The sequence below is a fragment of the Cyprinus carpio genome, chromosome A22 (assembly GCF_018340385.1).
Source record: "Cyprinus carpio isolate SPL01 chromosome A22, ASM1834038v1, whole genome shotgun sequence".
Classification (NCBI taxonomy): Eukaryota; Metazoa; Chordata; class Actinopteri; order Cypriniformes; family Cyprinidae; genus Cyprinus; species Cyprinus carpio.
The window spans coordinates 11,595,504-11,604,301 of record NC_056593.1 but is presented as its reverse complement, the minus strand read 5'-3'; positions in this window follow the sequence as shown (position 1 = coordinate 11,604,301).

Here is an 8,798-nt window from a genome sequence, read left to right as displayed (position 1 = left end):
ATCATATCGCTTCCCCTTTTTCTCTACGTGCTAAACAATGATTTTTAATGTATCGGCATTACTGTAAGGGTAGGTTTGGGGTTGGGGTGGTTTACTTTAATAAACACAATCTAATTGGTAGAAAAAAATATGTAATTTGGTTTCCTGTAGCTGTAATCCCTTCTAGCTACACCACAAATATAAACACTAAAATACTGTTATTTTGCATTCGTTCTGTAATCTCGGTAATCTCCGTCACCTGCCTCCTGTGCTTTCACATGGAGCAGCAAACGGCTCTGTGTAGTAAATAGTGCTCCATGAAAGTGCCGCAGGTGATGGGAGATTTACCGCTGATTACAGAACCGGCTTTACTGACAAGCTGCGCATAACAAATATAGCGTGCGATTTATAGTGCAGGCCCTACCGCCTAAAATATAAAGTATTGCCAAAAACCCCAACCTAAACAGACATAGCGGGCTAAAGGCCTACTCGGACTAACACAGAGCTTGCACTAAACCAAACTAACAAGGGGATGTGTTAGCGGGCTATAACAAAATATTTTATGGCTACTTACCTACTCGGGACTACCTGCACAGCGCTTATCAGAAAATATCATAACACCACAAATTGGAATGTTTCAATCACCCACTGATTAACAAATCTTTATGGCTAAATGGTGACGCTGAAAGGCCCGCCCTGCGATACCTAAACTTGTGGCCCATGTGTGACGCTGAAGCCGCCTGGTTTACGTAAGACTCTAACCGCCACTTTAGAAAACGCAAGCGCGACTGTAGACAAGGAGACAAAGGGGCCAAAGACCATATCACTCAAAAAAAACATATGAGAGGAACTGATTTTGTTTGCGATTTGGAAATTTTTGGAATTCATGTTTTCATTTTGTTGCAAATAGTTTAAATGTGTTTACGTTTTTTTGATTCACGGCTTTTATTTTCGTCCAGACACCGTCAAGTTGTTTGTTAGTTAAAGAAAAAAATTGCCTTTGTTTTTCAGTTTTGTCGCGTTATTATTTTACTGTTATTTTATTTTAAATGTTTTATTTATGCATCTATTATTTTCGATCTATGGCTACCAGCCATTTGGCGGGATTCGGATCCCATAGGTCTCTCTACACCCCAATGATGAAAGGCCTGTTCCTATTGGTCACTCTCGATTAAAGTCACAGGTTGAGAGCCGCGCCCATCTGCCTTTTTCCCCGGAATCCCCTGCCACTGGCGGCGCGCAGGCAAGTGCTGATGAAGAAGCGCGAGCGAGGGGTGCATCATGCTTAGCAGCAGGTGCGTTGTATCTGGTAAGATTCAGCTTACTTAACATCTTAGAAACTCAGTGAACAAGTCAACTTAATTATTATGCTCCTCTCGTCCTCTCCCATCTCAAAATCGAACGTTAGCTAAGCTCGTATGTAGATTTGATTAGTAGCCAGCAGGTATAGCCAGCTGCAAGATCCCCAATAGTAAAAACATCAGGACAATATTTTTCAGGGATTGTAGATTATTATAAGCTCCCAGGGAAGTAAGGTGATGTAACGCAGCATCAAATAATAGCTCATTTGGCGGGTTATGATTATTCATAAATTATGACCGTATGCACACTAAATTTAGCAACACTCCACAGCTGTAGTCTGCCATCAAGTTTTCTAAAAATCCGACGTGCTTTGGGACCGATAAGTCTTTACCATCTTTGACTTCACCACCTCTCGGTCTACAAGTCGGTGTATTGTGTACTTAATAACAGGTTTGTTTTGTACTCATCTGTACAGACCGCTGTGCATCGTTCGCCAAACTTATTACTGCAGTAGTAAGGACTGAGGTTCAGGACTGCCAGCAAGTACCACTGTAGCTAGCCTGCAAGCACTTGCTTTGAAAGACCGTTTAATAACTACCCTTCCCCACATTTCAATATTCCCCTGACTTCTAGGGGTGTTTCTTTGTTTTGCACTGTTATAAAGAATTTGCTGGGCTCAACTAGATAGACTTTGTTGTTACCCACTAGCACCTCCCCCCCCCCCCCCAAAACCCCGCGCACTAAATTTTTATTTTTATCTTGACAACATATTTACTCGCGTGAAACAACTTCCACATTTAGATGAATTAGTCCGGAAACAATTCTTTAGTGACTTTTACCTAAGTTCCCCTTAACCTTAGTCAACCAATCATGTTCCTGTCACTGGGATTATTTTTTTTTTTATGCTTGTAAAACATCAATCGTACTCACAATGTCGCCGCCACTCTTAAATTTTGAATAAAGATGACAAACACTTTTCTTTAAATTTCATTGATTTAATGATAGAGAAAATACTTTACATTCACATTTCAAATTGGACACGCAGTTTGATGTCAACACTCAACTGACCATTGAAAAAAATGCAAAATATACAAATACACACCCACACACACCACACACACCACACACACACACACACCCACACACGTCAAGAGATCTGAATAGCAACCTGAGGTGTGATGTATAATAAATAGACATTGCATTGGAAGTTGAGAAACCATAAATAGTAGCTTTTCAATTCCTCAGATCCAAACCACAGGTATTAAATTTTAAATTTCATACCATAATATGAAAAACTGAGGTTGTGAACTGCATGTTAACCCTGCCGAGTTCACATGGCGACTCCCCCCCCTATAATTCACGCTATTGGTCAAAATGCGAAACATGTGATAGTATGTATATATATAGCCAAAAGCAATCGAATTTAGTTACAACGAAGATTGTCCTTGTACTATCTTTATACTAAAAATATGAATGCAATGCACATGCAAAGTACAAAGATCTAAACCATCAGGGGATTTTACATTTCATACCACAACATAACCATAAATAGTTCAATCAGAAGGATCTTGAAAGTTTCCAAACTCGCCCCCCATCATCCTGCTATTTATGGTCTAACAGCAACAAAAAAGGAAGCCGAAAGCTCTTGTCCAATTGTGTGACGGAAATAGTGTCTTACTGTATAATAAATACGACGTGAACATTTGTTTAATGAAGCAATGCATATGCCACCAAGTCCATAACTGAATCAACATTTATCTGCTGCTAAAAGTAGTGAAATGCTCAAAGAACCTAAGTTTCCTTAAAGAGAAACCCTCGTTTTTATGAAAGAGCGTGCTGTGGAGCCGATGAACACATCATGAAACATTGAAAAGTGAAGTGAATGTGACGTGGCATAACACAGCCCCAGTAATGAGTGACCCAATACTCAGGATCTCGTTTCTCTGCATTTAACCTCCGTCCAAAGTGCAGAATCAGAATGCCCTCGTCAATTTTCTTTCACAACATCCTTAATTTCACCGGAATGTGCTGGAAACCCAAAATATGTACATTACTGCTTAAATTTAAAACAACTGAACCCCATGATGTTTATACACGATATAAAGTTGGCTGTGTTTAAACCACCAGCTACCAATAAATTCACAAATTGTCATTCCACCCTCAATTGGCAGATAGTTTGCAAACATTGTCTGTAAACCAACAGGACAGTCAAATAACTATCTGGTGCTCCTCAACTATTTTCAGTTACAACATTCAAAATACTGTTCCTGTATTAAACTGGTAACAGCCTGTACAACATTCTGTGTTCCTGCTGAACACAAAGCCTTTTAAATCCCATGGGCAATGAATTGGCAAATACACCTCCGGAACCAACTGTAATAAATCAACCCACCTTTTGCACGGCTTTGCCATTCAGTCTAATCTGTCCCAGCACACCGCCCCATGGTAAGAATAACTTCAGAACCTCTATTAGTGACACGAGGTATTCCTTCCTAAATAATACTTCGGTGGCACTGCATGTTCCAGAGTAACGCCATGACTCGTCAGAAGGTTAGTTAACCCCAAACTGCCATGTTTGTACTCACCTCATTGCATCGTAGGGTGGGTCTGACTTGCTTCTTTCAGCACGAATCCATCGGGTTATATACAGAATTAGCCTTTGCTCCCATTCCAGCTGTCAGAATGTGCAGTAAGCAGGTGTGTTAATCTTGGCAACAGTCAAAACAGTGTCAAAGCGCATTACATCCCTCCGATGATAAAAAATAGCTCACAGAAGTATGTGCTTTCGTCACGAAAATTATGACTAAATATCGTCCGCGACGAACCTTAGCATGTTACGAAAACGATACGAGAGCCCAAAGTAAATGCTGATTCGGGGGACATGGCTATAAGTAAATGTATCATTCAATATCGTTGATGACTGAATAAACAGACTAAATGTTGGTTTTACAAAATAAAAACTCACACCTACCCTTAGGTTCTTCTGCTTACCTCCTTAGGACCCACAATTCCTCGTAGCCCTGCCGGCAGTGTGGTGAGGAGCGCGCGTCGCGACACTACCTTCTGTGCCCGTTTTTTGATCCTCAGATCGAGCCTGGCCACGGAACGCCCTATGGGTGTTCGTGGCTCAGACCTGGACCTTCGCTGGAACTGAAGGATACGAAAGCAGGCTGAGTGCGCCTGCCCTCTTCTCCCAGAACTTCTCGAATCACCGTCTCAAACGAAATACCGAAAAGTCTCAGAATGCTAAACCCGAGCATCGAGAAGATAAGCCCTATATCTTTCTCCCGAGCGTCTGCCAGGTTCAGCACACAGAAGATCTCTAGCATCTCTCGTCCTCTCCCCCGCCAACACTCATGGCCCTGCCATAGTCACTGCCGGCTTGGCAGAGGTGTCCTGCGTGGTAAGCCCGGAGAGAGGCCAGTGGTGGCGACGCAGCTACTCGGCTACCTGCATCAATGAAAAAAGCACTTCGCCTTTCATCCCGGTCGCGTTATCAGAACAGTCGGCTGGCGTGAAGCATTTATTTTGTATCAGCCACAGCACTGAACCGCTGCTGCGTATGCCTTGCCATTTAAGCAAGATGCCTATGCTTGAAGGGGCTTAGCTTGGCAAGGAGGGGACTAAGATTAAGAGAGGATGTTCTCCCCTGCAGGAATTAAGCTCTTTCGATACAGGAGCTCCTCTCATAGCCGTTTTTTTGACGATTCCAAATTCTCGCCTCGATGTCGGCAACTCTTAGCCGAAACCCGATAGATGCGTAGAAGAATAACCGGCCTCTTGTCATTTCCTTTCTAGCTCTGTATGGATATCAGGCAGAACATGAAGACTCCCCTGAGCTGAGGGCTAAACATCTTGTGAGAAAGATAACCAGACTCATCTAGGCGCGATCCCATACACTTGCACAACAGCTCATCGAGGCGCGAATCCATAAACTCCAACAGCTCCTCACTACGCGGGGCAGGAGAATTTGGAAAAGGCGCCTCGCTTCAGCTTCTTCAAAACCATCCCCAAATCTCTCCTGCTTTCCTTGAGTAAAAACCCAGCAAGCAGACTTACCTCATGATATCACCTCCGTCTCAGAAAGTGTTAAAGATATAACATCATCCTCCCTAGGCTCTCTCCTCGTCCAGCCGGCATCTATGATCGCGAAAGGAAAGTTTCTCAGCTGTTTATGTAGGCTGTGACAAAAAGGCTGTGTTTATTTAGATATACATGATGTTAGTCTTTCCTATATATTTGTTCGACAAAAGACCAATAGAAAGACATTCAGTTTTCCTTTCCGCTCGGAACAACCTTTTTTAACAGTGGACAATACACGGACGGCTACGGGTCCGAGAATGTATACCAACGCGTGAACCCGCAGTGCGACCTGCCGACCGCTGCTCCCTGTGCACCACGCTTTGCGCTTCCTAGTAGCGCTGCACACAAACAAGGCAAAAAAACAATCTTCCAGTTCCTGCACATTAATAGTTTTTTGAATCCAACATTGAACATGCGAACCGTCAGGAATCGTATTTATAAGGCCCGAATTTGAATCGCCGCAGTCTTATGAAATACCCGTGTGGTAGCGTGCCTTCTTCTTTGGAATTTGGAACCGTTTCTAACAATGGAACCCGTTTTTCGCTACCAACCCTAATTTAAATATGGTATTTTTATTTTTACGAAAACGCATCGATTGGCTACAGAAGGCCTTAATTTCACCCCCCGGAGGGCCAAGCCAGTGATAGTCACATTTTATGGGATTGTAGTGCACTTTATTTGACTACTTTTAGGACTGTTGAAAAGAAAAAAACCTGCCTACTGCCAATATAACAACTGTAAGGAGCCGGGACAATTTTTTAATTGAACTCAGATTTGATTTGTCTGCAAGAAGTAAGTCATATACACCTAGGACGCCTGTGAGGGTGAGTACGAAACGATGGCCTACTTTTTCATTTTTGGGTGAACTAACCCTTTAAGCAAAGTTGCTAATGGCCAAAATCCACACGTGCTCGAGGAGCCTGAAACATTTTTCCGGATTCACAACATCATTCAGCAATAATAAAAAATGTTGATGTACATAACAGAGGGTTTCTGCTGGTTTTATGAAGATAAATTCAGACTTTATAAAGACCTTATAAATACCAATTTTAGAAAATTTAAGACTATTTTTCTCTAAAGATTTTGAGGCTGTTTTCCAACTGCAAATGTCTAATTTCTTAGAAGGGTTCACTCCAAAAAAAGAAAAAAATTAGAAAATTTAATTTACTAAACCTCAAGCTGTTCTAAAACCTGAATAAGAAGTTTTTTTGACAAGTCCCAGATAGTCTAAAACACAGTACACAAAACCCCAATGTGTTCAGCCCCAGATCACACAGATTTCTTCTTCTTCTATTACCTGGACCACATCACTGCAGAATGATGTCTTAGTTTGGACATCCACAACCATAATCCCAACAGTCATGTCCTTGATGAATTTCCTGCGCAGAGCCTGTGTGCTTAAAATAAAAACAAAAGGAAGCATTAAATGTGTCCTTACAATCGTCAAGCTTATATGACTTCCGAATAATGTGCATTTATCAAGTAATAAATTTACTTAGCAACTTTGTCCAAGCTCTACAATGTGAATGTGTCATTTCCATTATGTCTGCATAGCATTTTGATGGATAAAACTGCAAAGCGGACTTGCTGTTGTCCATCCACAGATTTATTGAATTTCTGCGCTGATCTTCAGCCATTCCAAAAATATCATAAACATGAAAAAATACAGAAACATGTTAAAAACACTGTAAAATAATAAACATAAATATTATAAAAAATCTTGTACAGAGTTTGTTTTTTAATTTACCAAAGCCCAACTTTACCATCCAGACGATGCTTCTTATTTTAAAAATGATGATTTGTATTAGAGTATTTGTAACTTTAGTAGGTGGGTGCTTTAGCTTATTGTATGGCTATTTATACAAGATATAGCGTAATGCTATTAGTACTGTTATTACAAAACCTATAGTTTTGAACGTATGCATATTTAACTTATGACCGTATATTCACACGCATTACACTGGGTCTGGTGAGACTTGAATGACTTCAGAAAAAAATTAAAGAAGAGTTTAAAACGTTACCTTCAGAACTTCATCTGAACCAAGCTTATATCAGCAATATCAAATGTAACGTTAAGTTGCGTGCTCTAAAAGAACTCTGAGGGAGGTGCTCATCTATGGTGCTTCTTCGTTTCCCTTATAACATGCAGAAAAGAGACAGTGCCTTCGAGTAGTCATCTTGTGTTTTTTTTTTTTCCCGAACTTTTTTTCATCTGTGTATCCTCTTTCTGACGGATGTTCTTTTACGCTGTCAGGATTAAAGCAGTTTCCTTTTTTTTAAAAAAAATACCCGCCGGTTCGAAATTCATTCAGTGATCCGTTGAGCTCCGTCTCGCGCTCTGTTTGAATGGTCTCTAACGCAACTCTGGGCTCAAGCCTCAAATAATACATACCAAACTGTATTTTTATCGTTCTCCACGTAAGTTCAGCTCAGTACAGCATGGGAGAACATTTGTTTTAATATTTATATGGGAAATACTTTTGAAACCGCCTGTATTTTGAGGCTTTAGAGTGCGCGCAAATGATATTTGCTTCATACAACTAGAAAATTTACTCTTTAAACCATACTTGCTCTTCTTTAGACAAAAAATGCATTTTACATGTTAGGCCAATAAATACAAATTATTTACTTACCAAGTTTGTATTCTGTCAGAAATTCTTTGTGCAGAAGCTGACCTGGATGGCTGACGAACTGTTTGAGCAGTTGATTCTGTTCCCCCTCTGGAATTCCTGGGGGGGGGGAAATATGAGGATTTTGGGCAACAATGCAGCATGCAAATACCCAAACACAACTGGATGTAAGGAAGGCCAAAAGGGACAAATGTCTTGCTACACGCAGCATAGTAAAAATGATTAGCTATCACACTCCAATTAATGTTCTATGCTTTTTTTTTATTCATCTTCCGCAATTGTTCCTGTTTGTTTTGTCTTATGTCCGAGTTTTTGCAGTTTAATTTTTGCCATTGCAATTATGCTAATCTGTCCGTGGTGACGTCCAAACTCGGGCATGGCCTATTACCTGTACAATTTCCATATAGATCCACAAGTGACACTTTTTACTAATATTCTGTTTGATTAATCTGTTTACCGTCTTACTGATACAGTGGAATATATTTAGATCTGAACACTTATTCACAACGTTTTATTTTTATTTTTTTTTTCACAAGAAAGCCCTTGCATACAAGGATGCACGTGTGGAACATAATGTTGTAATTGTATTGGCATACATCTCAGAGTGCACCATCATAAATCAGTCGATCAAATCATTCCAAATAGCTCAGTTTATAATTAGGTAGGATGACCACAAAATGTTGTAACTTGAATGACTGTTTGCATATGGGGGGGGAGAAAAGCAATGGGATCCCAACCTATATGAGAAATTCTAAATTCAAAACTCAAGGTTTTTATCCATTTTTTCATAAAAAAATATGTTCT